We start from the raw sequence: 25,071 nt of genomic DNA on the forward strand, positions 1-25,071 counted from the left end.
AAAATATGCATCAGTTGTCAAGGTATCATAATGACTCCCATTGTATACTACAAATCAGCAGGAGTGACATATGATTCTTAAATTTTGCTTACGAAAGTTGGCAGAGGACGTGTTCTATAATCTGTTTATTCACTCAAAAGTGATGCAGTAATATCTGAGCCAAAGCAACATGGTTAAAATGTTTTTCCTGGCTTATGCAGCAGAGTAAGGTGGTAGGGGATGAGGAAGCACTGCAGTAATGGAGAAACATAGCAGAAGGAAAGAATAGTTGTGGAACAAGCTAACCCAATACAAGGAAGATGAGAAAAGGAACCCAGCGTACAAAGTTCAGCCATGTGGACTTACCAACCTGCTCATACATGCTCTCTGAAGTAATGTCAGTATAACAGAAAGTTCAAATCACTCACTGGCTTTGTCATTCAGGTTGGTCACTGTGGGAGGGAGAAAACTGATACCATGATGCGTGGGGTGTGCTCTTGTGCTGTTTTGATATTAGGAGGAAAAATTCAGTCTGGAGTCAGCCGGATCTGCTGTAAAGTCATGAGTCATTAATCTAAAATGATGACATTTTCAATGACAGTGCTGTCTAGGGTAAAGGCAAGTACAGAGAGAAGATGTACAACTTTAACAGGAACAAGTGGTATAGCTCTTGTCAACATATAGTACTCTAGCATGAAAATGTAACTCAGGCAATCTTTTCTTTAACCTCATAGAACTTGGAATAATTTGCTAGTGTAGCAGTGCCTTGGCCTCAGAGAAATTGATCAATTTAATTATGTCAACAGCCTAACCAAGGCAATAAAACCTAAACTTCAGAAAAACTACACATTTTTAACTTTCACGCAGAGCTATCAAGTCACAGGCAACTTCTGTTGTGACCCTATGAATAGCTGATGCTATCCCTGGAGTTTACTAGCCAAGTAAAAACTTGAAATAGATCAACAGGCTTTTCTTCCATATTACAAAAACACACACGGACCTTTGAAACAACTACAGTCACCAAACCACCTACCACATGTCTTTGGGATGGGGAAAGAAACAGGGGACCAGAAGAAAACTCACATGAACTCAGGTAGGACATTCAGTCTCTGAAGAGAAGGCATGCCAGCTGACAAACAAACTGGAGAACCACTTGCTCTGAGACAACAATGCTACTCTAGGTGTTACTGTCCTTATTTTTCGTGGTTTTGTCTTTTTTTGTTTCCCTCACTAATTTCATTTTCTGTAATGCCATGCTTAGGTTAAGTTCTACAGGTAATCAAGTGTTTTCTAATTTTCAGTTTTGTAACGTGGTTTCCAGTGGCATTCACAACTAACCTTTTTTTTTTTTCAGATATAATTTTTATTGCATTTCACTTCTATTTAAATACAAGAAAAGAATGACACAGAAAATATACATACAAGCTACTTGGAATATCAAGTTTCAGTCGTCCAAATACGATATACATAACATAAATCATCGATGTTAGGGTAACAATTATACAGAATTGTCTAATAATCAAGCTGCCCTTAATGAGCTGTAAACAGACATTTACATAAAGATAGTTTACAACATATTGAAAATGTGACATTAAAACATTGCAACCAGATATTCTAGTCTACCTAAATAAACATTCTGTCTTGTACTATGTACAATATATACATTGATGTCACCTTAATGTTCATCTTATATGTGCTTGCCATGACCTGTACACTGTTATTGTAGGTATTTCTATAATAATTGCCTTTAGTTTCCCTTAATTATGTAAAGTCATATTGATGGTGAAGCCCCTTGGTCATAAATCAATTTTGTCCTAGGATTTCTAAAAGTGTTTTCCAATGTTTCTGATAGTAAGATAGTTTTTTTTGGCTTCTTGTAATTAATTTGCTGGATAATAAGTATTTTATAGCCATTCCTTTAAATTCTTCCCATGTGATTTTATTTCTATCTAACCAATTTTGGGCTATATATGATTTGATCATTGCACACAATGTGACTATGACGTGCTTATTTTCATAAGAGAAATTATTAGGGAATATATGTAAAATTGCCATTTCCCATGACAGGGTAGATTTGGTGTATCCCTTTTTTCTAACTTGGTTCTTAGCGAACACCACAGCTTGTAAACATTTTTACAGCTTCAAAAATATGAAGGGTGTCAGCAACACTGCTTTGGCATATGGTACAGTAAGGGGAGTGGGAGGGATTAATTTTGCTAAGAAAAAATGGTGTGTGATACGCATTGTTATTGATCATAATTTGGGTATAAATTAGTTTTTAAGGGGAGTTAATTTCAAAGTAAGTTCAATAGCATCAGATTTTTGTTCACCAGTTATCTTATTATTTTTCTCTTCCCAAAATTTGGAATATAGAATTGCATCTTGATGTATAATTTTTGTTATTAATCTATATGTATTTGATAACATTTTAGATCTCAACAGTAGCAGGTTAATAATTTGTTGATATACCTGCATGTCTTGGTTGTCTATTTTGATATTCATAGTAATTATGTTGATCAGGTATATTAATTGGTTGAATATGGTATTATAGCTTTTATTTACTTCAAGTTTTTGTCTAATATTGTCAACTGAGAAACTTTTGATCTGGTATAGGTCCCATACAGTGATATTTTTAATTTTTGGATACTGATTCAGGTTTAATATAGTATTGTTTAATTTAATATTAGGATTAAGGTGTACTGGCTGTCCCAATACTAAAGTATCTTTAAGATTTACGGAGGCTACCAGCTTTTGAAATATTACTGTGTTTCTTATTATTATGGGATAAACCTTAAAATGCTTTAAAGTCTTAGAATTTAGAAAGGGTACTGCTCTAGGGTTTAAATTGCATGAGATTAGATGATTGTAATATATTTTAATCCATAGTGGATACCATGCTTTGTTGGATAGTTCAAAATTTGCTATTTGTATAATTCGACTAGCATTTAGTATGTTGTAGTATGTTTGGAATTCGGGTAGGCCTAGACCACCTTTTTGTTTGGGTAATGTTAATTTAGTGTATTTTATTCTTGTAATTTTTGGATGCCAAATAAACTTTCCTAGTAGTGTTCAAAGTTTGGAGAAGAAGTTTTTTTGGTATATTTTGGTTAATAGCACTAAAATGAAACAATAGTCTTTGAAGAATATTCATTTTAACTATAGCCACCTTAGCTAGTGGAGATAGATTGAGGTTTAACCATCTCTTAGTGTCTTCAGTGATGTTAGACCAGGCTTTAAACAAGTTGCTTTTAGTCATGTCAGATTGGGGGTGAGTGAACATAATACCCAGCTATTTGAGATTATAATTGACTTTAATTACAGTTTCAGGGAAATAGAATGCCTTATGTTCTAGAGTATTCATAGGGAATATGATGAATTTATTAGGGTTAATTGCATAATTAGATATTTCTGAGAATTTTTCAATGGAGTTTAGTATCTTATTCAAATCAGTATTAGGGAATTCAAAATAAATGTTAAGATCGTCAGCAAAAGCTGTATACTTTATTGGGAATTTGGAAATATTCATAATATGGTGATAAGTTCTATGTGATATTTTAAGTAGCAGAGGTTCTATGTATACATTGAACAGGTAAGGTGATAGTGGGCATCCTTGCCTTATACCGTTCACTATTTGAATAGGCTTTGATTGCTTTTTATGTATAGATAGTGTTGTTGTAACATTTTTGTATAAAGCCCTAACCATGTTTATATAGCCCTTAGGAATACTAAATTTCTATACACTAAATTTCTATATTTAATAAAAAATCTAAATTTACTCTATCAAAAGCTTTGGTTGCATCTACTGACAGTGCATAGCTTGGGCATTTATCATTTGCTTTTAAACTAATGATTGAATGAATAGTAAGTTTGTTGTCATATATTTGTCTGTTGTTCATAAAGCCTAGTTGCTCAGAAGATATAATGTGAGGTAAAATTTGTTTGATTCTACTAGCTAGCATTGTAGAAAGAATTTTAATATCAATATTTATGAGTGTTATCGGCCTGTAGTTATTTGGGTTTGATGCATCAGATTTGGGTTTTGGTATAAATATAGTGTTCAAGTTATTGATATGCAGGTCTTTGGTACCATACTTTATTATGTATCTGTATACTTTCAGTAGTATAGGAGCTAACTGTTTCTTATAAGTCTTGTAAAATTCCACCACGTAACCATCAGGCCCTGGTGATTTACCTGGTTTCAACTTATTTACAGCAGCAATGATTTCTTCTACACTTAAGGAAGCTTTAAGATTATTTATTTGTGTCTTATTCAGTACTGAAAATTATAACTCTTCGCTAAATTGATGAAATAATGACTCATTAAACTGGTCTTGGGGGCCATGTAGTTTTTGGTATATCTCTTCAAAAGCTACAATGATCTCTTCATCTGTCTCTAAAGTTTTATTATAATTTAGTTGCTTTATTTTGGTAGGAGGATTCTTAATGTTAATGATTCTTGCCAGTGCTTTTGAGGGTAATTGAGCCCATTTGGCATATTTGTAGAGGAGTTTAATTTCATTGATTGAGTACTGTTGTGTTTGAATTTCACGTATTTGTCCTTGTAGTGTAACCATTTGACTTTCAAGTACTGGTGAATAATTTATTTGCAGTTCTGACTCTATATTTTTTCATTTTGATGCTATTAATATGTCTTTTTCTCTGTTTAATTTTTTGTAGAAAGCAGCTTTTTGAATTAATATACCCCTAACAGTGGCTTTTCTAGCTTGCCATTGAATGTCGTATGGTATATCTACTACTTCTAGGTTGTTAAAAGTTTGGGTAAGAATGTCTATGATATTTTGTGAAACGTCTTTAAGCTTTAGTAAGTTAGTATTTAACGTCCGGTTCATAACTGTTTGGGGTCCTTGCACTGAGCTCCCCAACTTTAGTGTAATATTTATCTTTGCATGATCCAGTATTGTCCTAGGTTCACTACTGTATGTGACTGTATTATTTAATAAGATTTCAGATATTGAAAATACATCTGTCCTGACCAAGACTTGTGATATGGTGAATAATAAGTGAATTTACTAGTAGTTTTACTATTTCTATAGTTTTCAAATGGGTCAGCTAAGTTAAAATCTTCCATTATTTCAGCTATTAGTGTAGTAAGCTGAACCAATTGCTTGTTATTCTTATCTGTCCTATCAAGTTCTGGATTAATTAACATATTCCAGTCACCTCCTATGATATAGAAGTAATTAGGATAGTTCTCTAAGATTCTGTATATCTCGTATAGATAAGTTATTTGATGCAAACATGGGGCATAAGCATTCAGGCCTAAGAAAGGTTTTTTAAATGATGGCAGTTTGCAAGTAAAATAACACCATCTACCATTTGGGTCACAGCTACCTTTCCATATATTACCATCAAAAGATTTTTTAACTACTATGGCAACTCCCCTAGAAGCTGTACTGTCACCAGCAGCAACAATATATTTCACCCACTTTTTTTGTATCTTTCTCCCATTGCTCTTTCAACATATGCGTTTCTTGTATGAAAGTTATCTCTGCCTTAGATTTAAAAATTAAGTGCATTAATTTTAATATTTTTTCTTATCTTGTAAGCCCTTTACATTCCATGAATCCACGGAGATCATCTAAAGGGTATAATACACAGATTGCTGGCTTTCAGAATAAGTGGATATATATATATATATATATATATAGGGACAAAATAACATTTCAAAATTATTAGACTTTTTTGTACATATCAATGGTGTGGATATAAGTGTGACATCACTCCCTTTCAGAACCCCCCCCCCACCGTGCATACCCACGCTAGCCTACTACCTGAAAGAGAGGTAAAAGGAATATTAACAACTATAATACAAAAGGTTTCTGTCATTTTAAGTCCCAGAAATAAAATATCACACATAACAGCATGCCCACACAAATCATGTATAAAAGATATGCATTCTAACCCTTTGCTCAATTGAAAATAATTAAGCTGAGCATATTTTAACTGAAATTTATATATCTAGCTGAATAGGCAAATAGCAATCTAATCAAAATATAGTACAAAGCAAATTATTGTGTTTTAATTGTGTTCACACATAGAAGAGTAACAACATACACAACTGATTTTACCTTAATATAGTTTTGTCAAACAGTGTTTGCATGTTCCTTGTTATGCTGGTCATATTTACATTCCTTATATATATATATAGCAGTTCTTTTACTTGTTGGGTCTGCGTTTACTGCTACAGTTATATCCCTGGGTGGCCATTTATCATGTAAGAATCGGGCATATATACAAAAAAAAAAAAACAGCATTGTGATCATAAAAAGAAAGAAAATATGAGACAGAAAAACAAAGAATCCCTATATATTCTCTGCTGTACAAGACTGGTATGCTTACACTTGATGCATACTTATTTTAACACTATGTAAAGCAACACAAACCTAACTACAATGGTTAGCTTTTCCTAGTATGGGCTGAGTATTTATTGCAGCTGCAACAGCTGCTACAGTTTCTAACCCAGAAAATTTTATTAGTCCAGCTTGTATATATTCGGGAAGGAACAAGAAAAAAAAAGCAGCACCTATATATTACCATTTGTATATAATCAATTAACCCATGGTAATATTTCTAGGCTAGATTTACCTTCCATACACCATATACAGGAGAATCTTCACTTTTTGAGTCAGGAAAAAGTAAATCCACAGGTATTCTATTATGTGAGAGCCTTACTTTCGTTTTAATTTGCAAATGCTGGTTTTTTGAGATGTTTTGGGCTTGAATGGATACCATAGTTTTTCCTTTGACCTCAGCTGTGCTTAATTTTCCAGATTCATGGTTGCAAAGGATTCTGGGTAATGTAGTTCATTCGCGACACTGTGGAGATGCTCCCTAAGCTGTAGTTGGAGTGCCCACATGAAAAACAATGAATCCAAGCAGAAAACAGGTATTTTAGGTATTTTACCTTGTCATTGAGAGAATTAGTATGCCAAAAATACACAGAAGCATATAGTCTTTGTATTAGGAGCCTGTTTGTGTAAAAAAAAAAAAAAAAATTACTTCATGGCAGTTCTTTAAAGGCTTTGAGAAAAGCTGTTTTTGCTTCTTCTTTATTTTTAACTGCATAATTTAAGCCATTGTATTGAAATTGCAGGGTTGCTGGGTATTTCATTTGGAATCTAATGTTTTTGCTTACTAAGTAAGTGCAGTATGGTGAAAGAGCTTGTCTTAACTATTTTATCTGTAGAGGCAGATCCCAAGCAAAGGTTATCTTGCAGCCATTCCATAGAATGTTTCCTTTTTTTTTGCAGCTTGAATTATTTCTTGAGCATGTGCAGCATTTAGAATTCTTACATATATTTGCCTGGGGGCATCCAGGGTCTGAGATTTTCTCCGAGCATTGTGTATTCTTTCAATAACAAGTTTTTGGGATAGTTCTTTGTTTTCAAGAAGGAGACTGAAGATTTCCTTTGCTACATTAGCTAGCTGTGACTGTTCATATTTTTCTGGGATGCCTCTGATCAATACATTATTTCTCCTTGCTCTAGCTTCCAGATCAATCAGTTTTTGTTGTATTTCTTTGACTGAATTTTCAGTGATGGAAGAAGCTTTCTGTATTTCTTCTATCTTTGTCTCATTACTCAGTATTCTAGCCTCATTTTTGTCCAGTCTGGTTATTATTTGATCCAAGTTATTGCCAAACGCTGTAAGATTTGAGGAGAAAGATTTTATTTCTGTTTTCAGGGGCATTAAAGCTGCTTTTAGTTCCTCCATGTCAAAAGATTGATCAATTTTTGGTTTCATTCGGTTCTTTGACACTTCAGCTTGAGATTTGATAGTTTTCTGCCTCTTAGTAATAACTTCCTTGTCTGGAGAAGCAATTTGAGATAGTCTTGTTTGAGATGTGTGTGTTTCCATTTGGTCCATTTTTCTTTGTTGTGTGAAAGCTTGCTTCTTTTTTTATTTTTTTTGTAGCTGCTACTTACTGCTTACTGCTTGTAGGCCCAGGCACATGTACAGGAGTCACTGCTTAGTCATCACCCACATCCAAGGTATGCATTTCTTATTTTTACACTCAGAAGATAAAAATAAGCTTCACTCAGGTAGCTACTTAGGTTTAATTACGCAGGAGTTGCTTTTTTGTCGATTTACACTGTAGCAGTAGCCTTAGATGAGGTTAGATTTGAATTTAGTAGTTGGAGCAAGCTGAATTGTGTGCAGTCTAGCTGGTGGCCATCTTAGAATCTGATAACAAACCATTTTTAACAACTAACTTTGTCTGGATTAACTAAATCATAAACAAATGAGTCGTAAACTATCTAGCCTAGTCTCGGAGCATATGCTACTAGTATTTCATCACTGGGATCTGCAAGTGCTCTTTGAATACTGCTGCTAGCTGACTGTATTAGATTTCTTAATTTAAGGTTTCCACACTTGTATTGTTTCTTGATTTTTATTCTTGTTTTATTATAGTTTGTTTTATTTTAAATTTTTTTTTTTAGGAGTTTCAATTTTATTACAAGAGATGTATCTTTAGGAGAAAGATTAATTTATCTTATGGAGAATTTGGATTAATTTCTTTAGCTTCTTATCACTTTGTCTGATGATTAATACATCCAGAAATGTAATACTGTCCTGACTGTAGTTTACCGTAAAATGAATTCCCCACTTATTTTCATTTAAATAGTTGACAAACTCATGAAGATATTCTGAAACCGATCTCCACACCAACCAGCAATCATCCAAATACCTCCTGCATATGCCCATGTCCTCCAAGAATATATTATGGGAGCTATCATAGATTATCTGTTCTTTAATGTAAGCCATAAATAGATTGGCATATATAGGGGCAAAAGAAACCCCTATAGCCATTCCCTGAATTTGTAAATAACAAGCATCCCGATATAAAAATACATTCTTGGTAAGGACATGTTCAGCTAATCCTAATAGTAACGTGTTAAATCCTGGTGGATATAAGCTGGATTTTGAAAGCCAATATTCCAAAGCATCAATACCCACCCAAAGAGAGATGCTATTATATAGGGCAGTTACATCTAGGGTGCAAAGTAACCATCCCAGTTCTAGTCGTGACTCAGAAATAATCTGAAGAAACTCAGTGGTATTGTGTATATGGGCACGTACCAACTTAAGAAGGGGCTTAAGATATTTGGTCAAAAATTGGGATAGTGGTTCCGTCAAAGAGCCTCTTCCAGAAACAATAGGCCTACCAGGGGGTTTCCTTGGATTCTTGTGTATCTTAGGGAGAAAATAAATATATTAAGACAGGGGGTCCGGCACAGATAAATGACAGAATGTATGATTTGAAATAATTCCCTCATCTTTAGCCAAAGAGAGAAAGGCATCAATCTGTTTCTTAAAGGTTGGGGTCAGAATCAGAGGTAAACATGTATAATAACGTCCATCTGAAATTTGGCTCAAAGCTTTAGCATTATATTGAGACCAATCTTGTACTACAACCACCCGTCCTTTATTGGCAGATAAAATAATCAAATCATGATTATCAGCCAATTCCTTGATGCATTGAAGTTCAGTATTTGAGAGGTACCTGAATTCATCCTGAACCCCGTGGAAAACATCTCCTATGAGTTATGACTCTACTGGAGATGATTCATCTTTGCCCCTTGAGTCTGATGAATTTAGTAGCAGGAACACCAGTCAGGTTTACCAAATTTCTTGTTTTGTTAATTGCCAAACTGGCTGGGTTGTTTATTTGGCTATGTGCAGTTGCTCTGCATTTTATATTGGCCAGACTTCACGTCCAGTAAAGTTTAGGATCGCAGAGCATTTTAGTGATATCAGGCACCATAGAATAACTAATGCACTTTACAAACATACTGTTACACAAAATAAGGTGTCCTTTCACTTCACTATTATTGATTGGGTTGGGGTAGTAAATTTAATAAGTTTGGATGGCATCAGATTCTTAATAATATGGAAAGGAAATGGATTATTAAACTGGGGGGTTTATTCCCCCCAGTTTGAATGAGAATTTTTAAGCTATGTACTAGTTAATAATCAGGTTGATTTAATGAGCCTTAATTGCTGACTATAAAAGGAGTTTGCTTATGTCACTTGGATTTTGTATGCACTGAAGAAGGCTACCTGTTATTTAGCTGAAACTAGTTTGCTTTATATTCTCTTTGTTTTGTGCCTTTTAGCATAACATTAATAAAGATATCTCACATTTGCCACAGTCTGCTGGTCTGCATTTAAGGAATTACGGAACACCTGGAACACTGACAACTAACACAGAGAAACTAACCATTCATCCATCCATACAAAAAATACACACCTAAGCAAATCACATCCACCCATGTGGGGGGCTTTGCCCCCCACACCCCCCTATCCCCCCAACTAAATATACCGACTCTGAGATCATACTACAGGGGAAAAAGGGAAAAGGGCAAAGGTCACAATGGTGGCCAAGTGGTTCCTATCCCACAGTAACTTTCCGGTATTCCGAGTGTTCATTAAAGTGTGGTTTCGGTGAAGTCATCTTGGTCAGTAGAGATTTGGGAAAGTGGGTTTTCATTCTTTTCAGGTAGACCCATATATATATATATATATATATATATATATATGTATATATATATATATATATATATATATATATATATATATATATATATATATATATATATATATATATATATATATATATATATATATATATATATATATATATATATATATATATATATATATATATATATATATATGGTCCCTTGACTTGATCGATGCCAAAAACAAACAAAAACAAGAAGAGACAGAAGAAGAACCCAGAAGGACAGATGACAGATGAGGTGAAATCCCGAAATCCCGAAAACAAACACATGCAGTGGGCAACGTGGAGTGCGGGTGTGTAAGCGTGCGATAGTGATTTTTATTATAGGCAGCGGACAGGTAAGTGCGAGATAGTGAGGGATTTAGGGTTAGGGTGCGGAAAGGTGAGTACGCGGTAGTGTCGGACTTAGAATGCGGGTAAGGTAAGGTGTGCGGTATAGTGAGTTTAGGTTTAGGTTTAAGGTAAGTGAGAGAGGGTTAGGGGGTGCGGGTAGAGTAGGTGTGTGATAGTGATGGACTTTAGGTTTAGTGGCGGGTTAAGTGAGTTAGGGTTAGGGTGCGGGTAGGGTAGGTGTGCGATAGTGACGGACTTTAGGTTTAGTGAGGGTGTGGGTAGTTAGGTAAGTGTGCGGTACTGTCGGATCTTAGGGTTAGGGTTTGGGTTATGGTTAGTGCATGTATAGTTGTGTGTAATGTGTAGTTTACGTTTTGTGTGTCGGTGTTTTGGGTGTTGGTGTTATGGTGTTTGGTTTTGTAAGTTATCGGTTTTGTGCGTTTTTGGTCTTTTGGTGTCGGTGTTTTGGGTGTCGGCTTTGTGGCGTGTTGGTGTTGTGATAGGGATCCATATAGATATATATATATATATATATATATGTGTATATATATATATATATATATATATATATATATATATATATATATATATATATATATATATATATATATATATATATATATATATATATATATATATATATATATATATATATATATATATATATATATATATATATATATATATATATATATATATATATATATATATGATTCTGTTTCAAAATTCCGAAAAAAAGTTAGCATCACGACACGCGGAGAAGGAAAATCGAAAGGACCCGACAGCCAGTTGACGACATGCTGAAATCCCGACAGCTGGAAGACCGAGAAGGGGCGTGTAGCGCGACTTGGTAAGCATGCAATAGTGAGGGATTTTGGATTAGGGAGCGGACAGGTAAGTGTGCAATAGTGAGGGATTTAGGGTTAGGGTGTGTGAAAGGTGAGTGTGTGGTAGTGTCGGAGTTAGGGTTTGGGCAATGTAAGTGTGTGTTAGTGATGGGTTTATGTTTAGAATTGGGTTAAGTAAGTTAGGAATAGGGTGCAGGTAGGGTAAGTGTCTGGTACTGTCAGACTTTAGGGTTAGGGGTGGGTTAAGTGAGTTAGGGTTAGGGTGCAGGTAGGTGGCGGTAGTGTCGGACCTTAGGGTTAGGGGTGGGTTAAGTGAGTTAGGGTTAGGGTGCAGATAGGGTAAGTGTGTGGTAGTGTCGGACCTTAGGGTTAGGGGCTAGTGGATATGTAATGTAGTGTAATGTGTTGTTTACGTTTAGTGTGTCGGTGTAATGGTGTTCGTGTTTTTTTTGCGTTGTGGTATGTGTTGTCGGTTATTTATTTGGTCGGGGGTGGTTTGTGTGTGAACTGGCGTGTCGGTGTACTAAAGTAGACCCATATATATATATATATATATATATATATATATATATATATATATATATATATATAGATGTGTAAAAAAAATTTTGATCTCACAGATTTACCCAACCTTAAAAATAAAACCATCAAGGTGGTTTTTAGAAAAGGCCAGAATATAAAAAATCTGTTGGAAAATGCCAGTTATGAGCTCCACCTTTCACACAAAAGAAAGGGGACATACAAGTGTGGAGCTTACAAACAGTGCCTCTACATTATACAAAAGGAAGAAGTTTTGATTAGCTCCAGACAAAAAGTCTTGGTTTCCCCTTGTTATTTTAACTGCAAAAGCTCTGGGGTGGTTTACCTAGTTATTTGCAGTGTATGTCAAAGATTTTATGTGGGGAAAACCAACTTAAACGTAGGATATATGAGCATATGAACAGTATTAGTAACAAAAACAGCTATAATGCTTTATTCAGACATCTTGCCATATGTCGTGAGGCTAAGTTTGTTTTTCTTGTGATTGAAAAAGTACAAAAGTAATTGAGAGGGGGACCATGGGAAGCCAAATTGGCTTACAGAGAAGCCTTTTGGCAAGTGGTACTTCAGGCCAACAAGAACCTGGCCTTAACATTTCTTTGACTCCACTTTTAAAACTCAGGTTGGCATAACTGTAAGTTATTCTAAATGTTTTAAGTATTTAGACTTATTTAGGAATATATATATATATATATATATATATATATATATATATATATATATATATATAAAATACACCCATGATTTTATGACTTATAGTCTTTATATTTTGGTATTACATTGGCCTAATTATTTATTTTTTATTCAACTATTTTGTTAGATCTATTTATGTATTAGAAAATATTAGTAAGGTTTTTAACATAGTATTTGAGTCTCGTTGTAGCATATGTAATTTATTTAATGTTTATACTAAATATTATGGGTTATTTTCCTTTTAAATATTTGTATTTGTTTTTAATTAGTTTATTGGATTAATTACAAGTGTGTGTGTGTGTGTGTGTATATATATATATATATATATATATATATATATATATATATCTATGGGTAATTGATTCAACATGGTGCTTATCTGATGAAGTCTGAGGAATACTTGGAAAAAATGCTGTGCTTTTTTATTTTGCGTTAAGTGCAATAAATTTACAAGTTTTATTTACAGCCATGAGTGGTGGAGTGCTTCTTACTGCTGTCCTTTTCTTTTTGGTTTTGGTTATTGTTGGACATTTCCTCCTGTTCATTTTTTGATATTTGTAAAGTTGTTGGGTGGAGTAATTCAAAGACTCTTTTTATTCATGACTTGGGTATACAGACAAGACAAAAATATATTTATCATTTGGGTGGGAGAGGGGTCAGTAGTTACTGCTTCACACAGCCTAGTTTTCCTGTTTAGCTTTTAGATAGAGCATCCTTTATATAGCAACTACTTATTTCCCGAGTCAGCATGGATTTTTTACCAGGTTGTCCAGTTTTCTCTCACACTGTAAAGATATACCTTAGGTGAACTGATATTCCTCCATATTCATGTTTATGTGTGTGTGTGCGTGTGTGTGCGTGTGTGTGTGTGTGTGTGTGTGTGCGTGTGTGCGTGTGTGTGTGTGTGTATATATGTGTGTGTGTGTGTGTATGTGTGTGTGTGCGTGTGTGTGTGTGTGTGTGTGTGTGTGTGTGTGTGTGTGTGTGTGTGTGTGTGTGTGTGTGTGTGTGTGCTGGTGCCTCATGCAGAATAAGTTTCTCTGCATTGCACCTACTGACTGCCTGAAAGACACTGATTCCCCTGCAACATTAAGTTGATTTTCTGAAATCAATGATTGATTGAATGTGATACTATATATGTTAATGTTACATAGTGTAAAGTAATTACAAACAGCACTCCACAGCTGTTGCTCTACCTAAACTTATAAAATCCATAAATTCTTTATTGAAAATCTGTTAAAAAGTAATAATAAATGAATAAATGCAGATACAATCACCGATTGCAATACTTACTCTTCCAAATAATTAACCATCTAATGCCCCTAACATTAATCTAATACATTTAAATAGAAAAGACTTAACATAAAACCACTCTCATCCTTTCTGTCCAACTTTCCTTTCACATTCCGTTCCTCCTCTCTGTTCTTCACTTATCGTTTTTTCATCTATTTATTTCCTCTAGTGGTACAGTGGTAGCATTGTCACCTCACAGCAAGAGGTTCTCCAGTTCACTTCTTGGCTGGAGTGCCTTCTGTGCAGAGTCTGCATGTCTTTCCTGTGTTCATGTGGGTTTATTCCGGTTTGCTCCCACATGTCAAAGATACGTGCCAGGAGCATTTCTCCCTGGGCATCGGCTGAAAATTGATTTTCTTCCAAATCGGACTTTCCTGGTAAACAAATGTTAAATAAATAAATAATAGATCTCTTAATATACCTTGTATTATTATACAACACTGTTTTCTGCAACAATTGCTATAAATATTGAATATATAACATAGTACATAGTATGTTTTCACATTGTAATATTAACTTGCTCACTTAGTGCAATCACTAAATTGCTGTATTTGCCTACGATAATTTATTAGAAGGAGGAGAAGAGGCGGAAGGCATGGCCAAAGGCAGTAAGAGAGGAGAAAGGCTAGAACTGTGGTAATGAGGGTCAGAACTTTGAATGTTGGCAGTATGACTGGTATAGGGAGAGAGCTAGCCGATATGATGGACAGAAGGAAGGTTGGTATATTGTGTGTGCAAGAGACCAGATGGAAGGGGAGTAAGGCTAGGTGTATCGGAGGTGGGTTCAAATTGTTTTATTATGGTGTGGATGGGAGGAGAAATGGCGTAGGAGTTACTCTGAAGGAACAGTATGCTAAGAGTGTTTTGGAGGTGAAAAGACTGTCGGATAGAGTGATGTTTATGAAGCTGGAAATTGATGGTGTAATGATGAATGTTGTTAGTGCATATGCTCCACAAGTTGGGTGTGTGATGGACGAGAAAGAAAACTTTTGGAGTGAGTTGGATGAAGTGGTGATGACTGTACCCAAGGGTGAGAGAGTGGTGATTGGAGCAGATTTCAATGGGCATGTTGGTGAAGGGAACAGAGGGGATGAGGGAATGATGGGTAGGTATGGTGTTAAACAAAGGAATGCAGAAGGTCAGATGTTAGTGGATTTTGCGAAAAGGATGGACATGGCTGTGGTGGATACATATTTTAACAAGAGGGAGGAGCATAGGGTGACATACAAGAGTAGAGGAAGATGCACACAGATGGATTATATCTTATGTAGGAGGGCTAGTTTGAAGGAGATTGGAGACTGTAAAGTGGTGACTGAGGAAAGTGTAGTTAGGCAGCATAGGATGGTGGTTTGTAAGATGACGTTGGTGATCAAGAAGAGGAGGAGCAGTGTGAGGGTGGCACCAAGGATCAAATGGTAGAAATTGAAAAATGGTAATTGTGAGGTGGAGTTCTGGGAAGAGTTAAGACAGGCACTGGGTGGCAGTGAAGAGTTACCAAATAGCTGGGTAACTACAGCAGAGCTAGTAAGGGAGATGGCTAGAAAGGTGCTTGGTATGACATCTGGACAGAGGAAGGACGACAAGGAGACATGATGGTGTAATGAGGAAGTACAGGAGAATATGCAGAGAAAGAGGTTGGCAATGAAAAAGTGGGATTGTCCGAGAGATGAAGAAAGTAGACAGGAGTATAAGAAGATGAGGTGCATGGTAAAGACAGAGGTGGCGAAGGCTAAGGATAAGGCATATGAAGAGTTGTATGAAAGGTTGTACACTAACGAGGGAGAAAAGGACCTGTACCGATTGGCTAGACAGAGGGACCAAGCTAGGAAAGATGTGCAGCAGGTAAAGGTGATAAAGGATAATGAGGGAAACATACTTACAAGTGAAGAGAGTGTGTTGAACAGATGGAAAGAGTACTTTGAGGGGTTGATGACTGAAGAGAATGAGAAGGAGAGAAGGTTGGATGATGTGGGGATAGTGAATCATGAAGTGCAATGGATTAGCAAGTTGGAAGTAAGGATAGCTATGAAGAGGATGAAAAATGGAACAGCTGTTGGTCCAGATGACATACCTTTGGAAGTATGGAGGTGTTTAGGTGAAATGGCAGTGAGGTTTTTAACCAGATTGTTTAATGAAATTTTGGAAAGTGAGAGGATGCCTGAGGAATGGAGAAAAAGTCTTTTGGTACAGATTTTTTAAGAATAAGGGTGATGTGCAGAGCTGTAGTAACTACAGAGGGATTAAATTGATCAGTCACAGCATGAAGTTATGGGAAAAAGTAGTGGAAGCTAGGTTAAGAAGGGACGTGATGATTAGTGATCAGCAGTATGGCTTCATGCTGGGAAAGAACACTACAGATATTTGCTCTGAGAGTGTTGATGGAGAAGTACAGAGAAAGTCAGAAGGATTTGCATTGTGTTTTTGTAGACTTAGAAAAAGCATATGACAGGGTGCCTAGAGAGGAGTTGTGGTATTGTATGAGGAAGTCAGGAGTGTCATAGAAGTATGTAAGAGTGGTACAGGATATGTATGAGAGTAGTGTGACAGTGGGGAGGTCTGCGGTGGGAGTGATGGATGTGTTTAAGGTGGAGGAGGGATTACATCAAGGATCAGCTCTGAGCCCTTTCTTATTTGCAGTGGTGATGGACAGGTTGACAGACAAGATCAGCAGGAGTCCCCGTGGACTATAATGTTTGCAGATGACATTGTGATCTTTAGTGAGAGTAGGGAACAGGTGGAGGAGACCCTGGAGAGATGGAGATATGCTCTAGAAAGAAGAGGAATGAAGGTCATCAGGACTAAGACAGAATATATGTGTGTGAATGAGAGGGAGGACAGAGGAATAGTGATGATGCAAGGAGTAGATGTGGCGAAGGTGGATGAATTTAAATACTTGGGATCAGTAGTTCAGAGTAATGGTGAGTGTGGAAGAGAGGTGAAGAAGTGAGTACAGGCAGGATGGAGTGGGTGATGAGTGTCAGGAGTGATTTGTGACAGATGAGTACCAGTAAGAGTGAAAGGGAAGGTCTACAAGAGGGTAGTGAGACCAGCTATGTTATATGGATTGGAGACAGTTGCATTGACAAAAAGGCAGGAGTTAGAGTTGGATGTGGCAGAGTTAAAGATGTTAAGATCTGCACTGGGTGTGACAAGGGTGGACAGGATTAGGAATAAGTATATTAGAGGGTCAACCCAGGTTGGAAGGTTTGGAGACAAAGCCAGAGAGGCAAGATTACATTGGTTTGGACATGTGCTGAGGAGGGATGCTGAGTATATTGGGAAAAAGATGGTAAGGATGAAGCTACCAGGTAACAGGAAAAGAGGAACGCCTAAGATAAGATTTATGGATGTGGTGAGAGAGAACATGCAGGTGGTTGGTGTGACAGTACAAGATGCGAAGGACAGAAAGAAATGGAAACAGATGATCCGCTGTGGTGACCCCTAATGGGAACAGCTGAAAGAAGCTGATGAATATTGACAAGTATGTATGCAAAAGTAAATTGTCAGTTGTTTTGTTAGTGTTTTTTGATTTATTTCTATGTCTCCAGGCTGAACCTGAAAATGGTCCCTCAAGATCTGTGTTCTAGCCTGTTTAATAAATTAATAAATAATATTATGTGGCCTACCATTGAATTCTCAGTTGAAAAGCTGAGATTTGATTAAGATGGCAAAAAGATTAAAGTGCATAATGGCTAAGAGGAAATGGCATAATAAGCAGATCCTGTGTGGCTACATTTACATTTTTCTTGGAGAGTAGAAGTAAAATAATTCTGAAAAAGGGAAATATTGTGGATATTTCTTAAACTGATTTGAGAAGTTAAAATGTGGAAGACTATCTTTCTCGTGTGATGTTGTATTTTGGCCTTTTCACAACGATTGTATTATTTGTCTGTGAACAAAATGGTTACACACACATATGATGCAATACAATACAAGACACGGCTCATGAAGAGCAGTTTTCTTAGTAAAGAAGTTTATGTTTAAGGTGCACAGTAAATGAGCTGCTCAATTTCCATTTTGCATTTTAAAGTATACATACTCTATTTTATCTACACTTTCTACAGGCTGGTTTTAAATGTAGAATTACTAAGTCACTGAAAGAAACACACTTTAGGCATGCCTCTCAACTGTATTATTCTTTCAGTGAATCTTGTTGTTAAGTTTTAGAATGGCTGTTTTTAGGAATTTCTGTTTGGCTCCCTCCTTATGCAGACTTTTTTCCCATATTTTTCATTTCTCCTGGATTCCTTGCCTTTTTAATAGGTTACCATTACATAGCTTATTCAATGCACAACTAGATCATGAGCTGCATCTTAAATCATGATTCCACTGGACATTGGTGAAATTATGTAATGGTAGCCTATTAAAAGACCGAATGGAATAAGAAGAAATAGGCCACAACTCTGTCTTTAGTAGGAGTGAGTGCTCACTGTTACAGAGTAGTTTGCATATTTTGTTAGCCAGATCTCAGAGTGCACATGGACCAGGAAGAGTAACTACAGCCCACTACGAGCCAATACAAAGGCGAGGTGCTTCTAGTGCTTGATTGTATTTTTTAATGTACTTTAAATGGCCACACCACAGTCACAAAGTATTACTTTCCATGAAGATCTACAAGAACAAAATCCCAAGGATCAAAAGACTCATTGCTTAAGTCATGGGGCATGGTTGATAGTCTCAATGAACACAATGCTTGCATTTTTCAAACCTACAGCATGGCTTGATTCGGTATAGTAATGAAAAAGTGCAAGCCATCTGAAATGTTATTCCCAGGTATTTTACTTCTTACTTATAGGACTGATACTTAAAAGCATGGCGATACCTCTTGCTTTGGAGAAAACAAATTAAGACGTGAAATGAACTCCTTTCCAATTGTGGAGCTTAGAGTGATAAGAAATACATGTAAACATATGTGTGCATACATGTAAACATATGTGTGCATATACATGCGGGCACACACACACACACACACACACACACACACACACACACACACACACACACACACACACACACACACACACACACACACACACACACACACACACACACACACACACACACACACACACACACACACACACACACACACACACACATGTTTTCATTTTATTGTAGAGGGCAAACCTCTTACAGGGTCTATATTGTAACGTCAAAACTTCAAAAGAGTGAACAGTCTTATAGCGACACGGAAATACTGAACCCTCAGAATGTCACATGGCCAAAAACAGCATTTTTTCCCAGTGAAAAGAATCGTTGGGCCAAAAAAAAATAGACAAAATAAAGCCCCCTGATGTGGGGGGCTATGCCCCCCCCCCACTTATATATACCAACTCAGAGATCGCACCACAGTGGAGGAAACTGCAAAGTCCCGACAATGGCCCAGCAAATTTTTTCCCTGGGAAAAAAAAATTGCTGTTTTGGCTGTTCGACATTCTGTCAGTTCAGTTTTTCTGTGTTAATATAAGAGCGTTTGATCTTTTGAAGTTTTGACGTTATAGACCCCCCTCTTACATACTTCACCTCACTCTAGCACTGCTGTAACTTGTACCCTGCAGTCCTACTGGGGCATACCTGTCAACCTCTTACTACCAGAAATCTGTACAAAGCCTGATATAATGGGGAAAGAAAGGCCCAAAAATAGGGATGCATTTTAAATATTGGTCTTATAAACTTAGAAAGCTGCTAGAATAACAGGATTTGTGTTAGGATGCATTTTCTAAAGGATATGAAGTCTGAAACTCAAATATATGTCATTATTTAGTGACTTCAATCCTCAGATCATACCAATTAATTGCCAGAAAACCACAAATTTTATGAGGAATAGACCAAAAATATGAGGTAAAAATCTGGAAATTCTGTGAAAATCTGGACAGTTGAGAGGTATGGAAGTGGGAAGAATTATATAATATTCAGTATGCAAATGTTATGCAAATTAGGTTCCAGTGTTTTAAGTAGCTGTACCTAGTTTTCAAGAGCTTTTTAATCTGTGTTTGATGTCTGCAGGTTGAAAAGTATGTCTTTGGGCTGTGTGAATCCAGTCGTGTCTGGCCAAGTGAAATAAACACTCCTTCAGAAACAGAGCATTCCCTGGTCGTTAATCTTAAGTGTTCATTTACTAAAGCATGGTAGAAGCTGTTAGGCAGGGTGCCTGTTCCAAATCATGAAGATATAGCTTTCATTCATCACACCTGAACAAAGGCTTTCAAAAATCCAGCATACACAGAACTGAACATGCTTCCAAATGAAATCGTGACCACTACAGCTCACTCAACCTTCAAAAAAACATTACATTGGTTGTCAGGAATTCATAGTATTAATTACACATACCTCTAATTACACAACAAAAAGTAATAAAGAGGAGATTTTATATATATAAGTTCACACTTACTATTTGTTACATATTAGATGGCCATCTTGATTTCATAAAAACTAATTCACAGCAGTCACATTTAGAGTACATATTTAATGTAATACATTACTCAGTACTGCAGTGCCCAGCAAAGCTATGCAGGAGATCATTCATCTCTTATCACACAGTTGCAGTTCTGACACATACAAATGTTATATGCTGTGTGCAGAATTTGTAAGTGTTGTTTGTAGACATTAAGTATATGGAATGTAGAAGGCAAGTGTAAACATAATTTGTTAATAACTGTAAAACACATACTGCTCTGTCTTGTGCTGGAATGTGGCTGAAAAGAATCAGTAGAACAATCCACTTACCCAGTAAACAAGATGTATAAATAAATAAATAATACTTTGAAGTTTGAACCAGGGAAAACAAATTTCCATTTCATTCACTCAGGCAAAAGTGCATATGGATATGTATAAGACATTTTACTGGTCAGCTGACTGAAACACCTCAGCTATTCTAAAGGTACTATGTTTTTAATTATAGGAAAATATGTGTTTTAGTAAACAAACATATTCACAAGTACACTCAGGCAAAAGTGCTTATGGACGTGTATAAGACATATTCACTTACCCACTAAGCAAGATGTACAAATGAATAAATAAAACTTTGAACCAGGGAAAAAAATTCTTCCATCTCATTCATTCAGGCAAAAGTGCATATAGATATGTATGACATGTTTCACTGCTCAACTGAATGCAACACCTCAGCTATTCTAAGGTACAGTAAACTCTCAGTTAAACAGCACCCATGGGGATTGGTAGATGCCAGATAACTGTAGTTTCTGGTTGCTTGAGAGTTACTATTAAAAATAGGTCTGACTAATACTGTACCCTATACTATTTGTTTGGCTTGACTTGTTCTCAGGCTGGGGAGAGAGGGATTTTATTCCTATCTTCCTTTTTAAAACTCTAAAACTCTAAAAACGTTAAGGTATGTTTCTGCAGAGGGGGAAAACAGAAAGTGCAGCAGATGAAAATTGTACTGTATTTCTTCAATTTTTATTTGCCAGTTGCTTGAGAGTGCTGGTTGCTTGAGTTCCAGTTAACTGAGAGTTTACAGTACTATGTTTTTAATTATAGGAACATATGTGTTTTAGTAAACAAATATACTTTCAAGGACTAAATAGAACTCGGGCATTGCAGTACCCCATCAAAGTTTGAGACACTTGACTAATATGAAGCAAAAGAGCATGAGACAGACACTAACTGTGCTTTCACCATCCTGTTTCCTATTCCTGGCTGCTAATAACTAAAACAAAAAAAAAAAACAAGTAATGCAGAGTTAGGGCTTGTTGTGTACTGCTTCTGAAAAGGTGCTGAAATCTGTAAGCGAGACCTGGCATTATGCATTTATTTATGAGGTTGCAGAGTGGAACCTCAAGACCAGACCCAATTCAGTCATGACAGGACACACTTTTTTTCTTGAGATGATTACAGTTTCAGCCTGAGGTCCAGCTTTTGTCCAATGTAGTTCTTTTAAAATGGAATTGATTAACCAAGGGAGACTTTTTTATTCTCATCACTATTTGTTTTACAAAAGAAAGTATTTTGATTAATAGTTTAAGCAAGTTAAACTAATATACAGCAGGAACAAGTGGGTATGAGCAGGCGTATAACTGAATCTGCATTTAAACATTTCCTGTATGAGGTTTGTGGTATACTGCTATACCATTTGTAGTTATCACTTTCCCTATTTTATTATACTCTGCTTTTTATAGAGTATTTTAAATCTGAAACAAAAGGGACAGAGACCATGTACAGGGTGGTAAGTGTGAATACTGATTGCATAACAATAAGAAATCCCTAACATGGGCTCATATCTAAAACTATTAATGATCTGTTTCTGGTGTAACATAGTGATCTTTCTTTTATTGGGAATGTTTATGAACGCAGAACATGCTACTTAAAGTGTGTGTTTGTAGGGAGAAGGGATATGACAACACTCAAAAATAAAAGTCACAAGTCATTAAAACTGGAAGTAGTAGGGACAGTTTCTAAACAGGATGATCAGATGGCATGCAGGAGAAAATGAGATGGGGAAACCTGTGCACTTCCTTCTTCAGCTGAGGTGTACAATAGAACATTTTGGGGTTTATTACAGAGTGGGGCACTGCATCTAACTTGCCAGCTGTGGAAGCGGTTAACCTAACACCTTTTTTACAGAAAGGGTGAGCTATCCTTTGGATAATTGACAGGTTTTCTCCGATAGTCCAATGGACTGCAGCACTAACTGAACCTCAGCCACCAGTATTGTGAGGAGACGCCCTACCTCTATACAACTCACCTAGTGCTTTCCTTGTGAACCGTATGGGCCTCTATCATCTAGATTTTCGTTATGTCTCTGTGATACTTTCATAGATTATAAGGTAGACCTTATTACTGACTTTGAGGTGTCACTTTCATTAAAGAAAACCTTGGCTAGAGGTCACTGTAACCTGAGTTGATTCATTGTACCAGGCACTGATGGCTGTGGCTGTTACAGCAAGCCATGTTTGTCCTGCTGCTCCTATTATAACTGTGAGAGAAAATACTGTTCAGTAAATGCAGAGCCATTAAAACAGGCCATTGATATATGGTCTCATTTGTTTTTATACATTACTAGTCAGTATACACTCTAATACAGGCCATTGATATATGGTCTCATTTGTTTTTATACATTACTAGTCAGTATACACTCTAATACAGGCCACTGATATATTGTCTCGTTTGTTTTTATATTACTAGTCAGTATACACTCTAATACAGGCCATTGATATATGGTCTCATTTGTTTTTATACATTACTAGTCATTATACACTCTAATACAGGCCATCGATATATGGTCTCATTTGTTTTTATACATTACTAGTCAGTATACACTCTAATCCAGACCATTGATATATTGTCTCATTTGTTTTTATACATTACTAGTCAGTATACACTCTAATACAGGCCATTGATATATGGTCTCATTTGTTTTTTATACATTACTAGTCAGTATACACTTTAATACAGGCCATTGATATATGGTCTCATTTGTTTTTTATACATTACTAGTCAGTATGCACTCTAATACAGGCCATTGATATATGGTCTCATTTGTTTTTATACATTACTAGTCAGTATACACTCTAATACAGGCCATTGATATATGGTCTCATTTGTTTTTATACATTACTAGTCAGAATACACTCTAATACAGGCCATTGATATATGGTCTCATTTGTTTTTATACATTACTAGTCAGTATACACTCTAATACAGGCCATTGATATATGGTCTCATTTGTTTTTATACATTACTAGTCAGTATACACTCTAATACAGGCAACTGATATATTGTCTCATTTGTTTTTATACATTACTAGTCAGTATACACTCTAATACAGGCCATTGATATATGGTCTCATTTGTTTTTATACATTACTAGTCAGTATACACTCTAATATAGGCCACTGATATATGGTCTCATTTGTTTTTATACATTACTAGTCAGTATACACTCTAATGTTCTCACAGTAGTGGTAACTCTGGCAGCTTACTATATTTAGGGTTAGCCTCCCTTCCCACTGACCATGCCTTTGTTCTGGAGATAATAAACAGCAGCAGCAGCAGTGGATGGCACTTCTAACTCCCATAGCTTTACTCACAGTTTCAGTTTCTGGCTCCTGTTTTCATTATCCTGTTTCCTCCCACATCCCAAAGATATGCTGTAGGTAAAATGGCAACCTGCCATACTGCTCATAGGTATGCGTTCCAAATATGAGTAAGTACATCTGCATTTTGCAATGGGTTGGCACCCCATCCAGCATCAGTTTCTCTGTCTTGCATCTACTGAATGCCAGGATAGGCAAAACTGCAAACAATTCAATGTAAAGTGAATGCAATGGGTAACTAAGAATGAGTGAAATTTAAAATAGCTTTTTGTTTTCCAAGACTCATTTGTGCATACCTCAGTGCATTAATCTGTAAAACATGGTTATTGTTGTGCCTTGAGTAAATCATTAATTAGGGCCTCCAAGGGTTCATTCTGAGGAACAGTATAATATACAGCATTGCTATTCATAGATCTCAACAGCAAGCCTGATTCACACAGGGTGTGTATATATATATATATATATATATATATATATATATATATATATATATATATATATAAAATATCTGCAAAATCCTATGTTCACTGCAATAATATGTTCACATAATAGTTATGTTATTTTAACAGCTGTGAAAGTTGTGCTGTGAATAAAACTGTGATGGGCTTACCTTTGTATACTTGAATGTGAACCATATTTAAAAAATACATACATATATATATATATATATATATATATATAAACACACAGATTGTTTTTTTTTTGGATAGCATAAAACTTTGCTGTTTTCATAGTGAAAAGTACACTTTAAATTTTTAAGTAAAATTGATAATTTCCTTTGTGTGAAA

At 35.9% G+C, this 25,071-nt stretch overlaps 1 protein-coding gene across 1 annotated transcript in view; it reads left to right on the forward strand.

Moving 5' to 3' along the window:
* Positions 1-25,071, forward strand: part of SUSD5 (sushi domain containing 5) — a 449,691-nt gene that overhangs the window by 28,809 nt on the left and 395,811 nt on the right. The window lies entirely within an intron of this gene.

The sequence above is a fragment of the Protopterus annectens genome, chromosome 3.part0 (assembly GCF_019279795.1).
Source record: "Protopterus annectens isolate FY-2018-M chromosome 3.part0, PAN1.0, whole genome shotgun sequence".
NCBI classification, from domain to species: domain Eukaryota; kingdom Metazoa; phylum Chordata; order Ceratodontiformes; family Protopteridae; genus Protopterus; species Protopterus annectens.